The sequence below is a fragment of the Peromyscus maniculatus genome, chromosome 6, assembly GCF_049852395.1.
Source record: "Peromyscus maniculatus bairdii isolate BWxNUB_F1_BW_parent chromosome 6, HU_Pman_BW_mat_3.1, whole genome shotgun sequence".
NCBI lineage: Eukaryota > Metazoa > Chordata > Mammalia > Rodentia > Cricetidae > Peromyscus > Peromyscus maniculatus.
The window spans coordinates 44,465,478-44,492,935 of NC_134857.1; the positions used below are offsets into that span (position 1 = coordinate 44,465,478).

Genomic DNA, 27,458 nt, shown 5'->3' on the forward strand with positions numbered 1-27,458 from the left:
TGTTGGTTTGTCTTCTCCAACTTTAGTGTGATAGTTTCTGTTTTATCTTATTGTGTTTTCTTTTGTTATATTTCTTAAATGAAGAAATGAAAACCTAGTCACTAGTGTAATGGTTCTCAACCTTTCTAATGCTAAGGCCCCTAAAACAGTTCCTCATGTTGTGGTGACCCCCAACCATAAAATCATTCTCATTGCTACTTCACAGGTGTCATTTTGCTACTGTTATGAATCTTAATGTAAATATCTGTTTTCCAGTGGTATTAGGCAACCCCTGGGAGAGTTGTTCAACTCCCACAAGGGGGTCTCAACCCACAGGTTGAAAACCACTGCATTAGGGTAATGGTTAAGAAATGAACTGTCACTTCTACATGCTGGGAGAGGAAAAATCAGTCCTCTCCAGTGGAATGATACTGAGTATAACAACCACTCCAGGACAGGCCTCATGTTCAGTAGTTGGCCAACATATAACGTACTCCACAGTTTTTCAGTGTGCTTTTATTTGGTTACAATTTGGTGGTTGTGTGAGAGGGAGGGTATGGTTTTATTTTGCCTTCTTGGATTGTTATTGTGTTGGGTTTTTATTTTTTGATAAATAACTTAAAGTTGGGTATTATGTTTTGTTATCTCTTAGAAGCCTGTTCTTTTCTAATGAGAGGCAGAAAGGGAGTGGATTTGGATAAGAGGGGAGGTGGGGAGGAACTGGGGGAGTAGAGGGAAGGACAACTATAATCAGAATATATTGCATGAGAAAAGAATCTATTTCTAATGAAAGGGAAAAATAAAAACAGTCAAGAATAGAAGCTGTGAAAAGGAAGGCAGCTTCAGAGACAGCTGTATAATCTGCATTAATTGACTCATTTAATTAGCCAGCTTGAATAAAGCCCTACTGTTAGATACAGTTTTTAGTTTAATATCTAACTTATTTTAAGGCACAAAAATAATTTTGGCATCATATTTACCTCAAATTATGTCCATGCTAAAATGTAATTAGGAAAAGTTCCAGAGAAAAACAAACATGTTTTTATTGGATGGATATGGAAGAGGAAAAAATGAAAAGGATATATACGGAGGAAAAAATCAGTTATCATTGAACAAGAAAGACATGATCAGTGGCTGCACCTGCGAGCCAAGGCAGGCACTGTAGACAGACTTAAATGGCTGAAGAGAAGCAGCAGTCATGAAACAGAGGAAGGGAGCCCTGAGGTGCAACAGAGGTTTCCTAGACTCCTGGATGTCAACTTGAAAGTTCAGGTGCAGAATCCCACAGTCAAAATCTCCTCTAAGTCAGTGGCTTCAGGTTTTTATTTTACCAATTGAAAGGATGACATTTATGAACCTCAGAAGGTGAATTTTAGAAAGGAAATTATTACATATTCATAGGTGAACACTTAGAAGAGGAAGCAGAGCTTTTTATAGCAATCGTGGCTCCCAGGAAGCAGGTGGTTGTCCAACTGCTAGTTTAGGGGATTTTCAAAGAACTATGGCAGAAAGTAGGGTGAAGCATTGGAAAGTGAGTTGGTCAGTCCAGTCAGCCCACCCACAAGGAAGGGTACCTCTCGGTTTGGGTCATGTCTCACATGTAGCTTTCAGACGAGGTGCTCATCTAGGTGCATAAAAGAAGAGAGATAAGTAGACGTCATAGCAGGAGCAGAGACCACTCTAGCTAGGACAAAAACCAAACATGTTTTCTGCTTCTGGCCAAGAACAAGAGTCATATTTGAAGACTCTGCCTTTAATTGTTGGCTGGTCTCCATCTTCTGTTCTCTCAAGTAGAGAGGTGACATACAAGAGACGTTTTTGTCCTGTTTCTGGTTTTTCTCCGGTGTGTATTTTTCACTGCTGGCCAAGATGAATCAATTCTTAGGGAAAGCAAAATCCAAGGCTATACCATCCAGCCTGACTGGTTGCAGTGACATAGTGCATAGGAGGGCAGAGTCCAATGATACGATTCCAGGGTTGAATGCTGAGCTAGTGAAATAAAAGGATCCTATCAAGAAGATGAGAGAGCATCCCGCCAAGGTTAATGCCATGACATTGGGAGTAAAGGAACTGAAGAAACATAGAAACAAGTATAAATTGACCAGATTGAGGACTTACAGGACCAATTGGAAAATATGATGGAAGACACAAATGGAATCCAAGAAGTGCTAGGTGGCAGCTAGGGTATGCCCAGAATTGTATGAATTTGGCCTAGAAGCAGGGTTGAATGCACTGGGCAATAAGCTTCTGGTGGATGAAAAAAAGTTCTTACTTGGACAAAGCAAGATCAGCACTAGCAATTCCAGACACTGTTTCCAATGACACAAGAAACAATGATGAAGTGCTGATGGGTGAATTTGGACGGCTGCAGGTCCCTCCTTAGTAGACTTGAAGTATTCTAGAACCATAAGAAAAATAAATATGTATCCTGGGACTATAAAATATTTCCAAATTTGCCAGATAGATTTGGGTTTCTTTCCTTTCTTTGAAGGTAAAGGTAATTGCATTGCTCCTGTGTTTTTATTTTTCCATTAAGAAACTGACCGCTTGGGGGAAGCTTTCTTTGAATAAAATTTGATTCTTTTCCTCTTAAGAAAGAGTAACTTAAAAATTAATGAATACTTGTTAAATTAACAAGTGAGAAGAAGCTGGGCATGGAACAGGGTTAGCCCCTGAAGAGGAGAAGGATTCTGTCCTAGTTCAATGGTTGCTTGATTGGGTTTTTTGTTTTGTTTGTTTGTTTGTTTTCTGGAATGGTTAATAAGGTATTTATAAGTACGTTTATAAATATACTTTATGGAGAATTATGACCCCCCCAAGAACCCCAAAATATAAACTGAACTTACTCTGTTAAATACCTGTAAGAAATAATTTATATTTTTAGAGAAAGGAAAGGGGTGCATTTATTAAAAAAAAAAAAAAAACTGAACAGATCTTGTACGAGCGATTGTCCTGTCAAACAAGTCGCCTGTTGTTCACATGGTGCCGAGTTAAATCTGATCTATTTCCCCATAATTCTCGATGATACCATTACCAGGAAATAGCACTCTGGTGTTGAGCTGAGCCTTGAGCAGAACATAATTTGGAAGCATGGATCATTTTAGGAGTTTATAAAGGCTAAGAAGCAGAAATGCAAGAAAAACCTCAGGGCAACACAAGTCTTACAGAATTTTTCTGAAGATCCCGTAGGAAGTTCAAAAATGGTTTGGATACCAGGCCACTGATGGCTAACACTGGAGTTAAGCACTAAGCTGAGAGGGGTTCTCTTTCATTTCTAGTCATTAGAAAGTTCTCTGTGGTAGAAAGAGAAGGGAAAGTTGGTAGAGAGTAAGCTAAAGGAAGAGGTGCCTCAGGTGTATGGAAGAAGGCAGGAAGGAGGATCTACACATGGGAGTGAGCAGGATGACACTGGGTTGCACTCCCCAAGCTAATTCAGTGCTATCATTAAGCCCTAAAGTGATTGTTCTTAAAGGACATGTGAATTTGTATCTTAGTATCTTACAACGACTTAACAAAATACATTGGGACTCATGTACTAGGCCCTCTGTTTTGGATAAATTATATATGCCTGTTTGTCTCCAATTGTTTACAGAAGAGTGCGCTGAGTTTGGTCACTAATGAGCTCCACCCAGTGCAGCTCCTCTTCATTAGAAGCAGCCATAAAGATGCCTTGTGTACAAAGGAACCATGTCCTTCAGCATGTTCATTGTTGGATGTTGTGCTGTATTAGATTGCAGAGATTACATCATCTCCCAGAAGGTGGCAGGCCCCTCATCCTTCCAGCTGGCATGAAGACACCAAAATGCTCTCAAATAGGCCTGGCATTAATCAGTAGTAGCCTGGTCTACCATTTCACTTGTGCCGCAATTCTTGGCTTTGAAAACATGAACTCAATTTACCCTTCTTCCAAGTACCGGCCTGTCATTACCTAAGCCTGGGTAGAGCAGGTTCTAATTACCAGAGTTTTTAATGCCTTGAGAGAAGAACCCTTCAAAGAGCTCTGATTTTTCCAACATCAAACTACAATAGGCCTAGGAACAATTTTAGCCTAAGCATCTCTGTTTAGGTGAGAATCAGAAAATTATTTGTCCAAAGCTGCACACTTCACTAAACTAACAGCAGAGAGGCCAAATCTTATCCTTCTGTTTCACTGGTTTTCATAATTATGTGCTAAAACTAATACGGTTGAAGTCAAGTGAAGGGGTCCTGGGCCAAACCTGAGCAAACGTTAGAATCATCAGAGGATTTTTTAAGTGAAAGTCCAACAACACACTCCAAATAATTTGATCAACCATTAATAAAGCTTAGTCCTATTTTTTTTTAAGTTTCCAGGCAATTTTTATGTGGAAGCGATTAAAAAAATCACTGTTTTTATACTTCTTCTCCCCCTATGTGTTCCTGATGTATACCTACTGTCCTAGGTCTAATTATTAGTGGAAAACTCTATTTTTTTCCTGGTATGTATGACAAACAACATCCTACCTTAATTTGTCTGACTTAGGCCATTGAAATAGCAGCCATGATGTCAAATATAAAATTCTTCCAAAATCACTTTAAAAATTGCAGTCTGATCATAGTGTTAAAAAAAAAGCAGCCTACTCTGTTCTGGGATTTTCTCTGTAAGAAAGAGATCTTTCCATTTCTATATCCATACTGGCTTTTGGCTTCCTAAGCTTAACAGAATGATATAGGCAAGTCATGAAAGACTTTGGAAAGCTTGTTTTGCTATGACATGCCTAAACATAGCCTTCTGAGTTCCCTCTTTCCCAGATCAAGAAAAGACAATTTCTTGATGTTAGCTACAAAAAAAAAAAAAAAAAAAAAAAAAAAAAAAAAAAAAAAGGTGAAGAGAAGAGGGCTGGTGAGATGGTTTAGTATGTAAGATTCCTTGCTCCAGGTCAGACAGCCTGAAGTCAGAATGCACATGGCGGAAGGAATGATCCCCACAAGTTGTTCTCTGACCTCCACACAACCCTCTCCAAATAAACAAATGAATGCAAACAAACAAACATAAATAAAACTACCAAAATTATAAAGAAAAAGGTCTACATTTGTAAAACAAATATGGAAAACATATGTAATAAAAGGATTGCCGTGCATTTTTATAAAACCTGCATTCAACTTGATGCTGCTCCTAATTTAAGTAAGGACATTGTCAACTTCAAAGATCACAGGAACAATTCACGTAGGAGGTAAAAAGTCACTATGTAAATTTATGAAAGTATGAAGAACAGGAGCGGTGCCAATATGAAGCACAAATAAATCTGCGACCATCAAGATCCTTCCTCTCAGGTTCTGTGTCATCTGAGGGTGTGCCTCACTCTCCATAAGCACAATCTAGCTACACCGTGTAGCTACACAGCGTAGCTAGTGTAGAGGACAGTTGCCAGTGGCCCTGAATTCATAACCTTCCACTCAGGAGACCACAGAAATAATAGACAGATCTCCACCCTATTCCAACAGCAATGGCCCAAGAAGACTAACTCACTAGTGATACCATTAAGCTACTTTTGAACTCACACGGTAGAGGCACCTAAGAGCCAGGGAAATACAAGATTAAAAAAAGCAACGTCTTTGAATGTACATGAACTTCTACCACATCCCTCCTGAGACTCTTTTTACTTAGCTTAGTGAGCGTTCCAGGGACTTTGATGAACAAAGAGGCTACCATGTACTTCAGTCTCTGTCAAAACATTTCTCTGAGACCATGCTACATTATTTTAGTGACCTTCCCTTCCTTCAAATCCAGGAGATCCTTAGAATCCTACCTCAAGGTTTGAAAACAACCAATAAAATTATGTGCTAACATAGATGGGTGACAAAGAATAAAAAAAAAATTCATATAAAAAGGCTGTACTTCCTGCACGATGTTTTGAATGGGAGTTCAGCTGAGACTGCAAACTTACGTAAAAGCTTGTTTTTCTGAAGAAGTCTCTGTGTCCCATTTCCTTGATCAGAATCCCACAATACCCATTTCCGTTTAAGGAACCTAGGTAGCTGAGTTTGTCCAAATGGGTTCTGGTAATGTCTAAGACTGAATCTCACTTCTACTCAGCAATACTGGGAAATATATGTGTACACACCACACACACACACACACACACACACACACACACACACACACACACTGTATGACGTCGGTGAAGGGGCACAGAGATGTTGGAAATTTAAAACAGAGTCGGCCCCACGGTTATGCCACCATCCTCACAAACTCTCAAAAAGCAGATGTTTCAATTCCGTGGATTCGTAGAAGAAAGATCACAATCTATGTGAGGGAAAACCTGCTTGTTTCTACATCGAGGGTATGCTAGATGCATTCTCCCAAGCCCATCAACAAGCACCGAGAGTGACCTGTTTCCCTGTGAGCACTGCTGCGACTCCATTGGAAAGGCGCTACGAGAAGCACGGTGACACACCAACAAGAGAGACCTAGATCTCTGCTTCACTCTGAACAGCCTCCGAACACAGATGGAGGAGCATTAAATTACACAGGAAGTACAGAAAATAATGAAACCCAGACTTAAGGTGTCCTAACCCTTCCCTGACCTTAAGGAAACAAAAACTTTGCAAGCAATACTTTAATGCTCTATACCCAAGTATCAAGTGGAATCAAGGATTTGTGGATTAGTCAGGGCCTAAAGAAAACAGGTCAAAGAAAAGGAGGCATGAGATATGTGAGTTAATGCTCTTTCTGATCCATTTCAGAATTTATTTCTTGTCCGTTTGCTTCCAAGTTGGGACCACATTCAAAAGTAAAAGACATACTGACTACACACAGCTGGTGAGCATTTTAATACCAAAAGTCCAAAAGCAGGAAGCAAAATTCCATGAGCCCCCTCAAGTACAGTCTCCAGTTACTATCAAATGTTTGAATATATTAATTCCTCTCCAGGAATGTACTTAGAATACCTTGTAAATGTGAAAGAACCTATCATTGGCTTACACAGAGGGAAAAAAATGAGTAAAAAAGATCTCTTTCCCAGAACTGGGCAAATTGTGATGGAGATTAGGAACCAGCTGAAGGGGGATATTTAATGACTGGACAGCACATTAACAATGTCAGTGAAGAGACTGTTTTTCTGAGCTCAATTATTAACTGTGCATTTCTGGGCTTCAGGTGCAACATGTCAATCTGTAGGTCAATGTTTCCCAATGTTTGAAGTGTTCTTGTAAATTACACATTGCTGGGTATCATCCTTGTTGTCATAGTGCTGCTGGAGCAAGGACCTACCCAGGAATCTTAACCTCACACAGCACACACCTCATGCAACAGTGAAATATTGGAAGCTTCCCTTCTGCTGTCAAGAAAGGTGAGAGAATATTTATTGTCACTTCCTCTACTCAGCATTCTGTTAGTTGAACTAACTAGTCCTTGAGGAAGGGAGAAAAAATTAAAAGGTTAAACCTGGTAAATTCAATTACATTAAAACAAAAAAACTTTAGTAATCAAAAATACCATTGGTGACAGCAAGATGTCTTGGTAAGAAAGGGTTCCAACAGCAAATCCTGATGACCTGAGTTCAATCGCTATCTTCCAAATGGTGAAAGAGAAAGGACTGACTCTTGCAAGTTGTCCTCTAACTTAACACACACACACACACACACACACACACACACACACACACACACACACACACACATTTTCTAATATCATCAGGTGACCCTACCAGCACCAGGCTATAACAAGTAAGAGATAACTGGATCCCAGGTCTCTCATATGCACCTCTGCCCTGAGCCATCATTAGGTCCTAACAGGTATGCAGTTCCCAGATTCCTGCCTCTGATGTATACTTTTCAACTTACCCTGGCCAGGTCCATGAGAAGTCTCTAGATCTCCTGTCTCCACTGCAACTTCACCAGTACACACCCCTGCTGCTGTGTGTGCTCCTTGACTAGAGAAGGGGTTAGATACAGGTCACTTGTCCCAGGGCACACACTTGACACTCCTTGAACAACAGACTCATTTATTTAGGGGTTTGGGCATGGCTAACCCCACTTACACATTCCCCCAACACCCTGTAGACTCTGGCCCTTGAGATCAGAGACAGGACTAAACAAGATATAGACTTCCTAAACAGAACTCAGGTCACTCAGGACATAAGGCCAAACGGGACATCATAAAGTTAAAAGGTTTGTGTGCAGCAAAACAAACTGGCAGTCAAGTGAGGAGGCAGCCTACATAGTAGGAGAAAATCTTTGACAGTTATAAACTGGGAATGGTATCTTTCAAGTAATGTCAATAGGAAAGCCACAAAATCACATACAGCTACTACAAAGACACAATTGCACACAACTCTCCCTCGGGAGAAGCACTCCTGTCTTGGGTGTGCACCGCCCCTTTTCTATGTGCCACTCTGTCTAAACACTTAATGGACTCACTAGCTTGAATTCACTCTTACTTGTCCTAAAATCATTTTCTGTGGTGAAGCCATCCAGTTTCTCCTGGGCATCTCAATGGGAAAGGATTCCTTGGGCCACTAGGGACCGTGTTGGACTGCGGCTGTGTTGCCACCACTGACATTTTCCTTGGCGATCTATCTGGGTACATCCCCTGTGAGGTTGTCTCGACTGCTCCCTGCCACCCTACCCTTACGCCTCGGACTGCCGCCTTTTCATTTCTCTGGTCTTTGTTTTCTCCTCAGAGACCCACGTTATTTTAATTTGTTTATTATTGTTATTTTAGTTTATGTGTGTGGGTGTTCTGCCTGCATGTGTGTCCAGGTACCATGTGCATGCCTGATATCCACGGAAGGAGAAAATGGCATTAAGTCTCTGGAACTGTAGTTACAGACAACTGTGAGTCACAATATAGGTCCTAGCAATCAAAGCTCAGTCCTCTGGAAGAGAAACTCGAACCAATTCTTTGGTTGATAAGACTTGTCTTGTCTCTGAGGGTACTAAGCCTTTCTTCTTGTCCCTCCCTCCCCTCTTTACACTATAGGTCTTTGTGTACAGACTGTAGTCTGTGTGGAAGAAACCTGGCCACTCTCTGCACCTCACCTTGGCAACACAATACAGCCAGCCCTATTGGTGGAGGTGTGGATGAGCCAGCCCCATTGTTTTGAGCAGGGGAGGGGTGTCTCCATTATTCATCTGACATGTGGTGGCTTGAGTGGAGGAGAAATGCCCTCTGACTCACCCACCAACTCCTGCCCATTGACACCTGGGACAAGTGGAGGAGCTGGCCCTGGAATCATGGGATTGCCCTGGAGGGTGGCCCCTGTACCTCACCTGGGCAAGACAGTGGAGCTGATTCTGATGGTGTAGGTGTGGGAGAGCAAGCCGAACCTGAGGGTGTGAAGGCAGGAGAACTGACCCTGCCCCTCATTGTTTCAAGAAGTGAACTAGCCAGGGCAGTGCTGGAGAGCCCACTCTGGTGGTGAGCACAGGGAAGAACTGTCAGGCAGACAAATCCTGCAGCTGCCCAGGCCCAGAACCAAGGTTATGACTTGGCCCACTCCAACATCTACCTCATCTATGATCTGCTGGAGCATGCGAAGGGGCCAGTCCTGCAGACCCAAAGCTGCAGGATCCCCACAACACAGGGAAACAACAGGATGTGTAAGAGGAGTCTCAGTGAGGGCCCAGCATCAATAATGTAGTAAAAACCAGAGGCCTCTAACCAGACCAATGACTCTGCAATGAACACGTGCAAGTAAAGCTACACAGACAAACGGGTTTACTGCATGACTCACTGTGTCACACTACAGCTTCCATGATGAGAGTTTTCAGTTTTCCTTTTTTTTCTCCTCTTAAATTTTGTTTTATTTGGGGGAGGTTGCAGGGGTGGAGGGCAGATGTGAAAGGATAGATAGGGAAATGAATGGGAATCAAGATGCATGATGTGAAAGACACACAAAATAAATGAAAAGAAAGTTTTAAAAAAAAGGATAGGAGAGAGAAAAAGAAGCCTGGCCACTCTCTCCCATGTACTTCTCTGCAATCTTGTGCTTTCAATTTGAAACTTTTCTATCATTTAGACTCTCCAACTTCCATTACCACTTCTGAAATTAAATTAAATGATGTCCTAGGGAAGGGACCTCCAAAACTTTCCAGTCTAAATAGATAAATTGAAACACCTTGGTTTTAATAGGTTTTCTGTAACTCTATAATAGGTTTCTCCACCAATGCAGTAAGCCAGACCAGATCAAACCGAATTGAAAAAGCAAAAGAACAGGTATATTTGAGCAAAGCAACTACACGGTGAGTCCTTCAGCCCTAGAGATCAGGGTCAGATAAGTCATGTGACTGAACTAAAGCAGGTATTTATTGCTTGTATATATGGTATACAGTTATTGTACTTTTGTATATAGTTTTTCTTATATTAGTTATAACTTTTTTCCTTTTTTCTTTTTATTAAAATAGAAAAGGGGAAATATTGTGATATTTTATTTGTACTGAAATGTGATTTTATTTGTATGTTAATAAATAAAGTTACCTGGGGGTCAGAGCTAATAGCAAGCCATAGCAGAAGTTGGGTGGTGGTGGTGGTGGTGGTGGTGGTGGTGGTGGTGGTGGTGGTGGTGGTGGTGCATGCCTTTAATCCAGATCACATAACAGGCAGATCTCTGTGTGTTCAAGGATACAGCCAGCATGGAGACACACGATTTTAATCTCAATACCAACCATAGATACTTAGAGGTCTGTATAGACAGGCAGTGACTAAGAGGTCATGTGGTTGGGTTTACAACCAATGAGAAGGCAGAACAGAAAGTCAATAAAAAGACAGATAAGCCGGGAGGTAGTGGCGCACGCCTTTAATCCCAGCACTTGGGAGGCAGAGCCAGGCGGATCTCTGTGAGTTCGAGGCCAGCCTGGGCTACCAAGTGAGTCCCAGGAAAGGCGCAAAGCTACACAGAGAAACCCTGTCTCGAAAAACCAAAAAAAAAAATAAATAAATAAATAAAAATAAACAGGAAGTAGGTCTCTTGCTGAGGGGAAGGACAGCAGTGGCAGTGAAGGATAAGAAAGGGTTTTCAGCTCTTAGCTATTGCTCTGACCTCTTGGGCTTTTAATTCTTCATTTGGCTCTGTGTTTCTTATTTTAAAAAGACTGTTAAATCTACAGAACATATATACCCTGTAGGCAAGGGGTGAATTCAAATTCAAATTCAGCTGTCCTCCAAAACCTGAATTTGTGCCCAAGTATGGTCAAAAACTGACCGATTTAGGCAGGGTCTTGGGCTACTGGCAACTTCAGGGGAGGAGCTGCTGCAGCCACCAAGAATGCAGAACTGGACTTCTGGATGCCTTTTCTTTGTTGAAGAGTCTCTGAGAGGGCAGGGTTTGGAGAGAGAGGAATAGGGCTTTCCGGATCAAGCAGGAGTGAGCTGGAGGTTCCATCCGAACAGGTTTCTCTTTGATTTAGCGACTCTTTGTTTCTAAATGTATCCTTAAAACCATGATAAGTCCATGCACTATGGCATACTCAGAACAGGTCTCAAAGAATGCCTGTGTCCATGTTTGCAGTCTGTTGCAGTGGTAAACATCATGATCAAAAGCAAGTTGGGAAGGAAACGATTTATTTCATCTCACAAATACAGTCTACCTTCTAGGGAAGTCAAGGCAATAACTCAAGGCAAGAACTTGAAGAAGAAACCAAGGAGGAAGTCTGCTTACTGATTTGTTCCCAGGCTCATATTCAGCTACCTTTCTTATATAGCCCAGGCTCAATTGCCTAGGGGCAATACCACCCACAGTGGACCAGACCCTCCTACATAAAGATGTGCTATGTGGTGTTTTCCTGTATGCTGTGAATATGTGTTGCTCCCATTGGCTAATAAATAAAGCTGCTTTGGTCTATGGCAAGGCAGCTTAGAGGCAGGTGGGAAATCCAAGCAAAGATACAGAAAGAAGGGCAGGGTTGGGTGAGATGCTGAGAGCCACCCAGGGAAGCAAGATGTGAGAGAGCAGGTATTGCCATGGTCAAGTGGCAAAATATAGATTAATAGAAATGGGTTAATTTAAGATGAAAGAGCTAGCAAGAATCCTGAGCCATAGGCCATACAATTTGTAATTAATATTAAGCCTCTGAGGGATTATTTTAAAAGCTGCTCTGGGACCTTGGGTGGGAGAGATTACCCCAGACCTTGGAACAGGCTGGGACTGGAGAAACTTCTGGCTACAAATGTGCAATCAGGAAAATGGCCTAAAGACTTGTCCACAGGCCAGTCTGATGAAAGTATTTCTTCAGTTGAGATTCTCTCTTCCCAGGAGCATCAGGTTGAGAACTAAGGTTATCCATCACCACCTGGAAGAAAATTAGTCACCTGAACTCCAGGAATGAACAATGCCTGGGAAATTATTACATTGGGTAGGCTACTGATATCTAACCTAAAAAGAAGAACTCAAAGAAAAGTTGAGAATCCCAGAATTTTTAAAAAGGAACCCAAAGAAAAGTTAAGTATTTCTTATTTTAAGGGAAACTCAAAACAAAGAGTATGCCTGATTTAATCTAGGTTGCAATCTTATGCTCTTGAGGCAATTTATAACATCATGCCTCTAGCCAGAGCAAAAGATACAAATTAGACCTTTTTTTTAACTAATAAAGTCTTGCTGTTTCAGTTTCTGGCCTTACAATGAATGAGGCATTGGTCCACATTCAATAAGCTTCAAGACTGATAATATAATATATAACTAATTCCCTAACAAGGACATAAGATGTTTCAGTGATGTAACTGTTTTTGACTCACTTATGTTCCTGTAAGTCCATAATTCATTGATTCACCAGGTTTTCCTCAAACAGGATCACTTGTTCAGTCTGGTATTGGTACCCTATCTGTGGTGAACAGACATGTATGTGTTCAGGTCTCCCCAGGACACTGCACACAATGTCAAGAGTTTAAAAAAGTATTTCTACCTTTTCTGGAATCTATTGCTGCTGTTGAGAAGTCTGCTACTGGTCAAAGTCTCTTCTCTCTCTCTCTCTCTCTCTCTCTCTCTCTCTCTCTCTCTCTCTCCCCTCTCTCTCTCTCCCTCCCTTCTTCCCTCCCCCCACTCCACCCCCCACCTTAATATCTTCTCTGAGATGAACTGAAGGCACTGGCGTAGTCAGGAGACCCCTGTTTACCCATCCCTTGCCATGCACAGGGAAGGCAAATGACAAGTGGACAGAGCCATCACCATTGCAGTGGGAAACAGACAAAGGAATTGCACATTTCCTCAGTCTGGTATCTGATAAGTTCTGAAGCCTGATTTTAATAATATGTCCATGTGCTTACACAGTCCTGTGATGGTTAGTTTTTAACTGTCAACCTGACACAGCCAAGAATCACCCAAAGAACGATTCTTAAATGGGAAGTTCTCTATATCAGGTTGGTCTGTGGATATGACTGTGTTGGATGGTCTTTATTGTTGATTGACATTGGAAGAAGACTCAGTCCACTGTGGCAGCACCATGCCCTATGCATGGAGTCCTGAACTGTGTAAGAGAGGAGAAAGCAAGCAAAGATGGATGCATTTATATCTCTCTTCTCTTGACTGTGGATATATTGTGACTAGCTGTTAAGTTCCTGGCTTAACTCCCCACAGTGATGGAATATAACCAGGGATTCTAAGCCAAAGAAAACCTCCCTTCCATTAAGATGCTTTTTTGTCAAGGTATTTTATCACAGCCACAGAAATATAAACTAGAACAAGTCCTAATGTAATTGAAGAAATTTATAGGGTGATAGCCTTTCTACTCCCAGGTATAAGTCATTCATCAGTCTGTGCTGTGTGGGTACTGCCAGACAGATGGGGCTCTTCACATGTCCACCCAGGTGCAGAGTGATCCTCCATTTTAAAAATGGGATCAAAAGCTGCTAGTTAAATGGATTCCCCACAACACCATGATGTTGGAAGAGGGGTGCTGTAGGATTTGGAGGAGGTATGGGTGTTGATATGGTTAAAATACACTCTATGCATAAGTGAAATTCTCATTGAATGAATAATAATAAAGAAAAAATTAGGAGCCCTCAGGAGAAAGCACAGTCTGAAAACAAACCACTGTTTCACATGGCATGGAGTAGCTTAGGACAGATCTGAACCTAAGAAAGGCACTTCCATGACCTTTGAGAGGAATCTCGGAGTTCACGCCTCCAGCACAATGGTGAGAAGACAAAGCCATCTTTTCAAATTAAGGACTGTGATGCTTCACGACAAATAAAAAGCTTCTTAATTGTTCAGGAGGACTAGATATGATTGCTTTGACTATAGATAAATATTTGAGTTTGGAAGCTGACCTCAATTAATTATTCCCTTAAATACTTACAGATGTTTGAAAGAAAATGGCCCTCAAAGGGGGTGTGGCCTTGTTGGAGGAAGTGTGTCACTGTGGGGCCTGGTTTTAAGGTCTCTTTTTCTCTTCAACTTCCTGTTGCCTGCAAGATAGAGCAGCTCTCAGCTCCAACACCACTTCTGTCTACACTGCCATGTTCCCCACCATGGTGGACTGAACCTCTGAAACTGTAAGCAAGCCATCTCAATTAAATGTTTTCTTCATAAGAATTGCCGTGGTCATGGTATCTCTTCACAGCAATAAAGGCCCAAACTAAGACAGCAGTTGGTACAAAGGGCTCGTCAATTGTACTTTGCTACTTTCAAAGAGAACATATGATATTGATTGATTGGTAACTGTAACCAAATCCCAGTATACAATTCTAGTTAATTGCTGACAATTGTGTTTTCTTAACAGTATTTCTCTTTTAGCGTAGTAAAACTCAGAATTTAGAGTGAGACACAATCTTACTCATTTTATTAGAAATGAATTCCTGAAATGAAGAGTTAAAGCTCCCTAAATGGAAGTTGCATCTTTGTCAAAAACCTCACTCAGGATATGCAGAAACCATGATTTGAAAAACAGAAACCAAATACTTGCAAAGACTACAGTCCATTTGTCAGAAAATTTCCACATTCATGCTGTAATTTGCCCCCTCTGCATAATAAAAGATATTTACATATGTTTGGCAGAAGTAAATTCTATATTAATAGGTTCTTTTTTTTCCTATATTTTCCCTTCTTTCTTTCCAAGAAGGCAGACAGGCTCTTTTTAATATCTTTCCCTCCATGTGGTAGCCATTGCCAGACCTGCCCACATAAAAACTGTAAATATACTTAAATGGGAAACTCAGATAAAGAACTCTCCCCAAACTACCAAAGCAACAATTTTAAGTCCTGGAATGCAAATTTTTGGTATGGTTCACATGGCCTCCTAGAAAAGAGGAAGTGTCCTTCTATGGCAATACATTATTCTAGTGCTGATGTAACTAGAAATGTAAATGATAGTGAGGCTGTTTCCAATGTGGTGGATAGTTTCCTCTGCAGGGTCTTCCAACATCTTGAGGTTAGGGATGCTTTTATCAGACAGAAGGGATGTGGGGAAGGGTTGTACCTACTTACTGTGTCCACATGTCTTCTTGTATTTATCCTCTACTTTGAAACAGAGTTAGCAGTAAACAGTCTTATAATTTTTACCCATTCTCAGGCATGAACTACCTCCATTATCAAGTATCAAAGTTTAGGAATATCTTCAGGGACAGGAGCACAAGACCCTGTTCAAAGGTAAACTTTTGGGCAAGTCAATACTCATTAGAAATTATTATGCTTCTTGTCTTGAGGTATCTTTAAGAATACACATGTGAGTCTGTGTCTTCCTTGAAGAGTGGATGATGAATGAAGGGGGTAAGAATTCTATAAAACCTTCATCCTACTCCCAGGCAAAACCTCAGCGATGTGGCAAGTTTACAGAGGGGTTTTGTTCTACAGGCTGCAACAAAACACAGACCACTGAGTTTTAAGAGTCTCTGTTTGCTTCTGCCATGAGCGACAACTGAGGTTGATTTGAGGTTGCGATTTGCTGCATTTTCCAAGTACACATGTACTCTGGATTCCTGTGTAATCTCAGAGGGATAGAGAGTTGCCATGAGGACTACTACTGCATTTCTCATCTCAGAATAGAGAAATCAAGCTAGGGCTTAAATTTATTTAAAGAAAAATTAAGTACTGGATTATTTCTTAAGATCTATATGGTTTAATTTTTATTATATATGATACAGATCTATGATTCAACTTTCAAATTGAGAAAAAATTCAGAATAATAAACACACATTCAAAAGCACACACACACACACACATACACACACATACACAGAATATATACACTGGCATGTATTTCTCTTATTTTATTTCTAGTGTGTGTGTGTGTGTGTGTGTATAGGACGATTGATTACTCTCCTCTCTGTCTCTTTCTCTCTCTCTCTCTTTCTATATGTGTGTGTGTGTGTGTGTGTGTGTGTAATACATTATATATTTTTAAATATATTTAATATAATATATTTTTCAAGGTATGAAATTCACTATAGTAGTCCTCTGTGATTGTCAACCTCATCCCTTCCTTTTTCTCTTTCTTTGGAAAAGAATCTTTGTAAATTTGTCATAAATGCATGTTATCTATCCGTCCTTCATCTACATCTTCTTCACCTACCAAGAACCCCTGGTAGCCAGCTTCACTATCCCCACTCTCCTAAGCCTTGCCTACAGTTGCTGTTTCCTCCTCTGTATAATATATTTATCTTTGCTGATTTAAAATTTGAAACACTTAATGAGTTGAAAAGATGTAGACTTCTTTTGCATTAAGTTTAGTAGGAAAATGAAAGTAATTATATGGTTCATTTTAATGGCAAACAAAAGAACAAGGTATTTTCAGCATGAAAGAGAAACAAAAATGCAGTAGAGCAAGAAGTACTGAATATTTCAAAAAGAAATGGATGAAAAGCTAATGTTACGGAAGCAAGAGGAAATGACATCAGGATGCCTTGGCAAAGAAGGAACATTTCATGTAGCAGGAATCTTAGAAGGTCTTACTAATAAAATCAAACCTGAGACCAGTTATTGGGGTGAATGCTGGAAGATCAGAGAATCAGAACAAGCCACAGCTAACCTCACCTGGCCAACTTCTCAGCTGATCTTGTTTCCTCAGACTGGAAGCCTCTGTGTCCTCATCCAGAATGGATCTCAGCTGAACTGCTGCTAGAAGCCTGAATGCTTAACCAGCCAAATGCTTCTAGTTTCTGGTCCTTAAGTCTTATATATCTTTCTGCTTTCTACCTCTTTCCCTGGGATTAAAGGCTTGCTTTCTGGGATTAAAGGCGTGAGTCACCATGCTTGGCTGTATCCTTGAACACATGGATTTCTGCCTCTGGAATGCTAGGATTAAAGGCGTGTGCTACCACTGCCTATCCTCTATGTTTAATATTGTGGCTGTTCTGTCTCTGATCCCAGATAAGTTTATTAGGGTGCAAAATAGATTAGGGAACACAATACCACCTCAATTTCAAAATTAGAATAAGGAAAATTACTAAACATACAGAAATTTTGATTCAAAATAAGTAAGAATTACTGGGTAATATAATACATCATCTCACTGTTCCCAGTAGAGTAGAGAATACTGTCACTGGCTGTGAATGAGACTGCAGTGTGGCAAGCTGGGATGATCTGAAGTGGTCTAGGATGTTCTTAGGGAGTAATACCAGTAACAAAAATACAATTAAAGCCATAATAATGGCATTTTGATGTAATAGTGCGGTCTTCTTCCCAATTCTTACAGCTAACCTCCACTCTCCTCTTTTGCTTCCGCCTCCTTCAGCGGTCATGCTTCCACAGTTTTTCTTCTGCCTACCCCAGAATCCATTCATCTGTCCACCCACCGTTGCCTCTGGGCTCTTTTCCCTCTTCCTTTCCTTTCCTGACCATGAAGTCCAGCTGCACTGACTGATTGATTGATTGGTTCTTTTTGTGGGGGAAAAACTTCTCACTTTCTTGCAATGTCTCACCTTTATTTTTCCACCTTTGCTTTTTCCCACATTCACCTTAAACCTATAATTTACCTTTGTCTTACTGTTTTTCCCTCCCAAGTCTTGTGTACCTTCTTTCTGTTTGATTGAAAATTGTTACTATTCCAAGCATTTCTTTTCATCTTCCATTTCATGTTCCTTAATTCAGCAGTACATCAGACCCCTCTGCAACTCAAGTGCCACATTTTATGCTTCTCATGACAGGCCAGCTCTTGTCATCATCTCCTTCTTCCTACAGTAACCATGAATGTTTCTATACCTCTCTTTCCCTAAATTTTAAATAAGAATCTTATGCCTGAGAGGGTAGTACTGTGGTGGTTAATGTTGACTGTCAATTTAAGGGAACACAGAATCAGCTGGGAAATGGTCTTCTGAGCATTATCTAGGACTATCTTGATTATGTTAATCAAGATGGAAAGACCTGCCCACTGTGGGTGGTGCCATTCCCTGTTTGGAATGGACTATATAAGGGGAGAAGAGAGCTGAGAAGTAACTGTGCAAGTCATGTGACCAGCTGTTTCATGCTCCTGCTGAACTGTGTTTTGAATTGGGAACTGAAATTGAGGCTCTACTTGTTTTAGATGCTTTTGTTGGGGTGTTCTATCACAGCAACAGAAAAAAAAAACATAGGAACAGTGCACACCTACAATCCTAGCACTCAGGAAGCTAAAGCCGGACACAACAGATCTGGGCTAGCCTGGGCTACATGGCAAAGCCCTGCTGAAAAACAAAATGGGCATTTTTAAAGCTAGTGTGCCCTTTCTTTCATAGACTCAATACAGCAAGTATCTTCACCGATGAGCCACCTCTCCAGGACCAAGAATATTTTAATCTTAAACATTTGAGCCTGAAATATGTCTTGTTATCTACCCTCTCATGTTTCCTGAGACTAATCTTTTTCTTCGGTTTTTAAATAGCCAAGAGTTTCTGTCCTCAGCTTTCCTATCCCAAAGACAAAGAGGAATCTCTACTTTTGGTTGACTGAATATATTATTACTCCATCTGTCTTCTAGTGCACTGTAATTCCTTCACCCCTGAAACAAGAGAAGAAAAATATAAATTCAAACTCCAACCAATTTGTGCTTGTGGCTTCTTTCTCTATGGGTCTGGCTCCAGCTAAACATAGCATAAATTTCTCTGGAAAGTCCCTATTGCAAAGATGGGATAATGGTCTATACTTTTCAATGGTCTGTGATTACTTTGCCCAGTACCATGTGGCAGAGTCATCCTGTGTCAGTTCCTGGGCCCAGACTTGAGAAACTGACAGCTTCCAATATTGTCGTAGGAGATCTGCTCTTGTCAACTGTAGCCACTGTAATGGGGAGATCAATTTGAAAGGTAGGATGCCACTCCAAAGAAAAGAATCAACTGAGCTCAGTGTCTTATTTTGTTTAATAGGGCCACAGACATGTTAGGAAAGCCTCCAGGGCAGACAAGGCCCTAGTTCCACAACACTGGGCAGATACAGTCAACACTATACAGAACAGATGAATTGCCCACCCAATTGCCTAAATTCCAAAAGGACCAATGAGTAAGTTACATATTATTGTTGTCTGAAGATAGACTGGTTTGGGATTAGATGTTATACAGTAACAGATTCCATAGACACACCCAAGCATCGCATGTACATAATCAGATGAACTCATTCTCCCTCAATGACTTTGTATGTGTCACTATTCTTTTAAGATTTATTTTTATGTATGTGTATGTGTGTACGCCTGTATATGTGTATGACATGCATGTGTGGGTGCCCAGAAGATCACCTGGAGTTACAGACATTTATGAGCCTCTTGACATGGGCCCTGGGAACTGAACTCTGGAAATGCGAGTGCTCTTAAGCCCTGAGCCTTCTCCCTAATCCCTGTATCATCATTTTTGCATGTAGAGAAAGATGTGATAGCACTATGGAGTCAGTACAGTAAGTTCATATTGTGGGTTTAAGAATCAGAGTGTTACCACCCCTTCTAACCTCCCTCCTGACACTCATCACTGCATCTCAGCCCCCAACTCCAGCAAGCGCCCCATGCTTAACCACAGAAAATCAATGTGGTAGTTTGAATGTATTTGGCCCCCATAAGCTCCTAGGGAGTGGCACTATTAGGAGGTGTGGCCTTGTTGGAGGAAGTGTCATCTTATTGAAGGAGGCTGGATGACACACCCCTTTAGTCCAGACCTTGAGGCTGGAGGGCACACCTTCAATCTGGGCCACACCTTCTGTTGGAAGAGGGTCACTGTGGAGATGGGATTTGAGGTCTCACAAGCTTCACTCAGTGTGACAGGCAACTTCTTCTTGCCTCTGAGTCAAGATGTAGGACTCTGGCGTCCAGTACCACAACTGACTATACACCGCCATGCTCCCTGCCATGATGATAATGGACTGAACCTCTGAAACTGTAAGCCACCCCAATTAAATGTTTTCTTTGTAAGTTTTGCTGTGGTCATGGTGTCTTCTCACAGCAATAGAAACCCTAAAACAACCAGGTAGACTACCTACAGACCTTCTTCTCTCTCTCTCTCTCTGTTCCCCTAGACTCAAACGCTCAATCTTATCCCTAGTTCTATAACAGATCACCAGTTGCAGACTCTCTCCCTCACCTTACCACCACGTCTTCTGTGGATCACACAGGCAATCCCATTCTAACCTCTCTCCCCCTACTTACCACTATATTCCAGCCCCTCAAAAGAGGAAGGCACCCCCTCTGAGCCACAGATTATGCCTGCCAGAAATCCAGGTGGGCTGCCTGCAGGCCTTCTCCTCTCTTTCTGTTTTCCCCAGACCCAATCCCCCAGTCTCATACCCAGCTCTGCAGCAGAACACCTGTGGCAGCATTTCCTACCACACTGCCCCCATCTTCTGTGGATCCCAGAGATCAGAGATCTTCCCTTTCGAAACTTTCATCCCTAACTTGTTGCTTTGTCCCAAACCTCAACTCAAGCAGGCACCCTCTGCTAATCCAAGGGTTGCTCCTCCCAGAGCAACAAGTTGATTGAAGGCAGACCCACACCTCTCCTACTGCTCCTCAGATCCAATCCCCCCAGTCTTGTTCTCAGTTCTACAACAGAAAACCTGCTGTGGTCTCTCTTTCCTCTCTGACTCCATCCCCAAGGGATCACAAAGACCTTCTCCTCTAACCTTCCTTACCCAACACATCTCAGTATCCCAGCCTCTAATACCAGCAGGAATTCCCTGTGAACATACCAGCTGAGCAATCCAGAGAAACAGGCAGCACACAGCCTCTCTAAAAATTCCAGAAAGGAAATAGAAACCAAGCAACAAAACACCCACCCAAAAAAGACAAATCCAGAAATTAGCACCTAGACCTATAATCATCCCAACCCCATATGCCTAAATGTCAGTGTAAAAACACAATCAATAAGAGCAATGGCAATATGTCTCCACTAAAGTCCAGCTATTCTACCAGAGAAGGCTCTGAATCTTCTAACATTGCTGAAACCCAAGAAAAAGACCTTAAAACCACCTGTGTGAAGATGGTGAAAGTCCTTGAAGAGGAAATGAATAAATCCCTTAAAGAAATCCAGGAAAACAGAAACAAAAATTGGAAGAAATGAATAAATCTCTTAATAAAATATAAGAAAACACAAATGAACAGTTGAATGAAACAAATAAAACTGTTCAGAAACTGAAAATATAAATAGAATCAAGAAAACACAAACTGAAGGAATTCTGAAAATGAAAAATTTAGGAATTCAAACAGGCACTACAGCAGCAAGCTTCACCAACAGAATATAAGAGAAGAAAGAATCTCAAGCATTGAATATACAATAGAAGAAATAAATACATCAGTCAAAGAAAATGTTAATCCAAAACACACCCTACATGAAACATCCAGAAAATCTAGAACACTATGAAAAGACCAAACCTAAGAGTAATAGGAATAGAGGAAGGAGAAGAGACATAGCTCAAAGGCCCAGAAAAATGTCTTCAAGAAATCATAGAAGAAAATTTTCCTAACCTAAAGAAGAAGATAACTATAAAGGCACATGAAACATACAGAACACCAGAAAGTTACATGAAACATACAGATTAGACCAGAAAAGAAATCCGTCTCACCACATAAAAATTAAAAGTCTAAACATACAGAAAAAAAGAAAGAATATAAAAAGCTGCAAGGGAAAAAGACCAAGCAACATACAAAGGCAGACATATTAGAATGACACCTGACTTCTCAATGGAGACTCTAGAAGCCAGAAGGTCATGGACAGATGTGTTGTAGACTCCAAAAGACCACAGATGCCAGTCAAGACTATTATACCCAGCAAAACTTTCAATCACCATAGATGGAGAAAATAAGATATCCCATGAAAAAGTCAAATTTAAACAATATTTATCTACAAATCCAGCCCTGCAGAAGGTGCTAGAAGGAAAACCCCAGCCTAAGGAGGTTAACAAGAAAACACAGGAAATGAATAATCTCACACTAGCAAAACCAAAAGAAGGGAAACATGCACTCATGCACATACATTATGATATGAAATATGAGCACTATCTCATTAGATGCAGAAAGGTCTTTGTCAAAATCTAGCATGCCTTCATGATAAAAGTACTGGAGAGATTAGGGATACAAGGGACATACCTCAACATAATAAAGGCAATTTACATCAAACCTATAGCTAACATGAAATTAAATTGAGAGAAACTCAAAAAAATTCCAATAAAATCAGGAACAAGACAAGGTTGTCTACTCTCTTCATATCTATTCAGTATAGTACTTGAAGTCTTAGCTAGAGCAATAGACAACTGGAGGAGATAAAGGGAATACAAACTAGAAAAGAAGAGTCAAAGTATCCTTATTTGCTGATAATGAGATAGTATACATAAATGACCTTAAAATTTCTACCAGGGATTTCCTATAGCTAATAAACACTTTCATCAAAGTGACTGGATACAACACTAACTAAAAAAAAAAAAAGCCAGTAGCCCTCATATACACAAATGACAAACAGACTAATAAAGAAATCAGGGAAACAACACCTTTCACAATATCCTCAAATAATATAAAATATCTTGGGTAATTCTAATCAGGTAAGCAAAAGACTTGTATGATAAAAACTTCAAGTCTTTGAAGAAGATATCAAAAGATGGAAAGATCTCCCACACCTATGGATCAGAAGGATAAATATAGTAAAAATGGTCATCCTACAAAAATCAATCCAAAGGAAGTGGCACTATTAGGAGGTGTGGCCTTGTTGGAGTAGGTATGGTCTTATTGAAGGAAGTGTGTCAATGTGGAGGCTGGATTTGAGATCTCATACATGCTCAAGATACCGCCCAGTGTCTTAGAGTACTTTCTGTTGCTCCAAGATGTAGAACTCTCAGCTACTTCTCCAGCACCATGTTTGCCTGCATGCCACCTTGTTCCACCATGATGATAATGGACTGAACCTCTGAATTCTAAGTAAGTCACCCGAATTAAATGTTTTTTCCATTGTAAGAATTGCCATGGTCTTGGTGTCGCTTCACAGCAATAGAAACTCTAACTAAGACAGAGGTTGGTGGCAGGGACTGCTGTGATGTTCTGACCATGCTTTTGTTTGAAGGAATATGGACCTTGGGACTATGGATAAGAAAAGCAGTTGAATGATTTAAATGCTTCTTAATGGGCCATACTAGTAGAAGCATGGAAGACAGTGGTGTTGAGTTATTTGAACTGGGGGCTCACTCAAGATGTTTCAGAAGAGAAGAATTTTAGTATGTTGCCTAGAGATCATTTTTGTCATATTTTAGTGAAGAAGGTGCAAAGCATCCTGTAAAAAGGCCTTGAAGTATTAGATACCTGATAACCATGCCTTTGGCCAAAACATCCTATTATGCACCCTTACAGGGGAAAACAAGCTTGGACTCCCGACCTTGAGTCAAGATGAAAACAAGCCATAAGCTGAGGTCTCTGTGGGGCCCCACACTAAAGTGAAGAGTTTTGGATTAATTTCATCGACTGAGGAAATCTCAAAACAGCCTAGTGTAGACTCTGTTGTGTGGTTATTAGGGGTAACGCTAATGAATATATATATATATATATATATATATATGTATATATATATATATATGTGTGTGTATATATATATATATATATATATATATATATATATATATATATATAATGAAAAGGAGCAAGCTGAACAAATAAAAGTATAAAATGTACAGACTGAGAAAAGGGGCTCCAGGAAGTGGAACAAAGCTACACCTTGTGTTCAAGGAGATAAACAGATTAAGAAATGGAATAAAGGAAGTAGCAAGATCCTCAGGGCAAGATCCCACCAACCTAGCTATGTTTCCAACTCGTGAAAAAGAATTAAAGAAATCTTAGAGCCAAGTGGGGTGGTACATGCCTTTAATCCCAGTGCCTGGAGGGCAACGGCTGGCAGATTTCTGAGTTTGAGGCCAGCCTGATCTACAGAGCAAGTTCCAGAACAGCCAAACTTAGGCAGTGATGGAAACCATCTGGTAAAGATATAATTGAATGAGGGGGGCCATGTTCCAGTGCCAGCAAGAAGTACAACTTGGTAGCTTTAGCCAAGTGGTTCTGGTTTTAGTCAAGGATAGAAGAAAAGGGTTATGTAATTTGCCTCTCTGTCTAAGGAAAGCCACTGAGGCCAGGCATGCGTCAGGGGTGTCCCTGAATGGCGAGCCATTTTGTAAAGCTGTGAAGTTGTAGCCTGGATTTCCTCCGAGACCCCAAGATGCTGAAGATGCCGGAGCTGTGGGATACCTGCTGAAGAAAACTGCTAATGGAATGGAACCAGCCCAGGAGAAAGAAGTATGTTGTAGTCAACAAAGATGAAAGGAGTTTGAGATCTGAAGAGCATTTTGACATCAGACGTGGAGATGCAGAGTTTGGAGTTCACCCCGCTAGTTTTCAGGCTTATTTTGTTCTAATATTTCCTCACTATGCTCCTTCCCTACATTTTGGAATGGTAATGTATATGCTGTGTCATTTTATGTTGGAAGTATGCGATCTGCCCTTTGATTTTGATTTTAGAGGTGAATACATTCAAGAGATTGCATGAATCTCAGAAGAGACTTTGAACACTAGACTTTTAAATAAGTTTGAGACTGTTACAGATTATGGGGACTTTTGAAATGGAACTGAATACATTTTTGCATTTGCGTTGTGATATGCCTACAAGCCTTTGGGGACCAGAGAGTGGAATGTGGTGGTTTGAAAGAAAATGGCCCCCAAAGGGAGTGACACTATTAGGAGATGTGGCCTTGTTGGAGGAAGTGTGTCACTGTGGGGGTGGGCTGTGAGGTCTCATATATGCTCAAGATACCACCCAGTGTCTCAGGTCACTTCCTGTTGACTGCAAGTTGAAGGACTCTCAGCTACTTCTCCAGTGCCATGTCTGCCTGCATGCTGCCATGTCCCATCATGATAATAATATACTGAACCTCTGAACTGTAAGCTGCTACCTCAGTTAAATGTTTTCCTTTATATGAGTTGCCACGGTCATGGTGTTTCTGCACAGCAATAGAAACCCTAACTAAGACAGTGGCACAGAACTTTTGGGAGCAACAAGCAATGTCTGATTTGACTTAATGTCCACTGCATGCGAAGGAACCAATACCTACCACTGCTTTGATAAACAAAAACCAGAGACTAGAGATCCCATAGTCCTAGGTTAAAACCAAACATGACTGATCAAAACAAAACCAAAAAAAAATCAATAAAATTATTCCTAATGATATTCTGCTATACGCATAGATCAGTGTCTAATGTGGCCATCATCAGAGAGGCTTCCTCTTGCAGCAGTTAACAGATTGCAGAGATCCACAGCAAGACACTATTTGAAGACAGAGTCTACAATCCCTCCCCCCAGAGCTCAGGGAATTCTGTGAAAGAGGAGATAGAAAGTGTCAGAGATTGTCAGAGTCAGAGAGGATAGAGAACACGAGAAGAAAATGGCCCTCTAAATTAACTAAACAGTTCTCATAAGAACTCACAAAGACTGAAGCAGCAAGAATAAGGCCTAGATGGGTCTGCACCAGGTCCTCTACACATGCATTATCGCTTAGGACTCCTGACTGTGAGAATGAGTGGGCCTCTTATTCTTTGGCCTGCTCTTGGACATTTTTCCTCCTTGATTTCTGTGACCAATTTCAATATGGAGGCTTTTGCTTTGTCTCGCATTTTATTTTGTCATGTTTGGTTGTTATCTCTTAGAAGCATGTTCTATTCTAATGAAAGACAGAAAGGGATTGGATCTGATTGGGAAAGGAGTGGGAGGAATTGGGAGGAGTAGAGAGAAAAGAAACTATAATCAGGATATATTGCATGAGGAAAGAATATTTTCAATAAAAGAAAAAACTCTATAGGAAAAAAAGAATCAGATTGGTATTGAACACACCTTTGTCACTTACTAGCTGTATGGTATACTAAAGATGGAAAAGCTTCAGACAGTGTCCAAACAAGCCTGCTACATCACCCTATCGCCTAAGCAAGAGAGACCAGCTGTGATTTCCACATGGTACTGCTGGCTGCCTTCTCCAGAGAGAAGGCAATATAAGTCTATGAACTACACTCTCTTGATCAGAGCAACTGTCTCTTTATATGTTTTGTCTATTAGGCATCCAGACAGAATTTCCTTAGAGATGTATTGCTGCTAAAAACAAAATACTAAATTGTAATTCTGGTTTCCAAAGCTATGATTTCAAATGACAAAGATACCAAAAAGAGTGACTTCTGCCTGAAGCTCTTCTCCACTCTCTTCATCAACCTTGGTCATCTTTCACTCACTTCCCAGGCAAGGCCCAACTTCCTTCAGAAATGCTTTCTATGTCACTTCTAACTGTTGAGCAAACTACTTACTGCTACATCTCATCAGTTCCAAGCTGTGTATTTGTTCTGAAAGGAGAGTACATCCTTTCCTATAATATTGCTAGCCATAGAGCAATCATGACAAATGAATGAAAGCATTCTACGGGAGGCTACAAGGAAATAAAAAAGGCATCGAAGCATCCAAGATTCACTGAAATTCAGGGTCCTTAGCATAATCACATTCTTAAATGTTTGTCTTAGACTGGACCAGAAGCTACAAAAAGAAAACCTCACTCCGATTCATTATCACAACTCTTATCCCTAAACAAAATACATTTTTAATATTTGTGAGGATGTCTAAGTAGATTATACTTTCTGTTTTGTGCACGAAGTTGATTAAATGTCTGAACAGAAAACAATAAAAAATAATTCTACCTAATTATAATTAAAGCTTGCGTTCCAACGGGTACAAATCTTTTAAAAATATAATTACCTTTATTGTAGTTTAGCATTTTACAAAATTACTATACATAAAAACTCTATTTTAAAACTGCTTTAACTTAAGCAAAAGATTGAAGGGATAGTCATTGAAGGGATACTGAACTATGAAGGGTTATTCTGTGTGGAATAAAAGGACTGAGGATGTGTGGCAGAGTCATCTGTAACATGACACTACTTACTACTCACAGTGGAAGAAGCAGCGCCCTTGCATGATAATCAAAAGTGTGAGGGAGAAATGACTCTAGCTAGTAACAATGAAGGAATGAGAATCAGAAATCCACAAGCTTAGTTTATTAATTGATTCAGGAAAAATATCCTCAACTGTTAGAAAAACAATGGCTTGTAATCCTGTGGAAGATTACATCATAAATGTC

At 40.6% G+C, this 27,458-nt stretch overlaps 1 pseudogene; it reads left to right on the forward strand.

Moving 5' to 3' along the window:
* The first annotated feature begins 1,848 nt into the window (after positions 1–1,848).
* On the forward strand, positions 1,849–2,646 carry LOC121830398 (charged multivesicular body protein 5 pseudogene; annotated as a pseudogene).
* Positions 2,647–27,458: the final 24,812 nt, after the last annotated feature.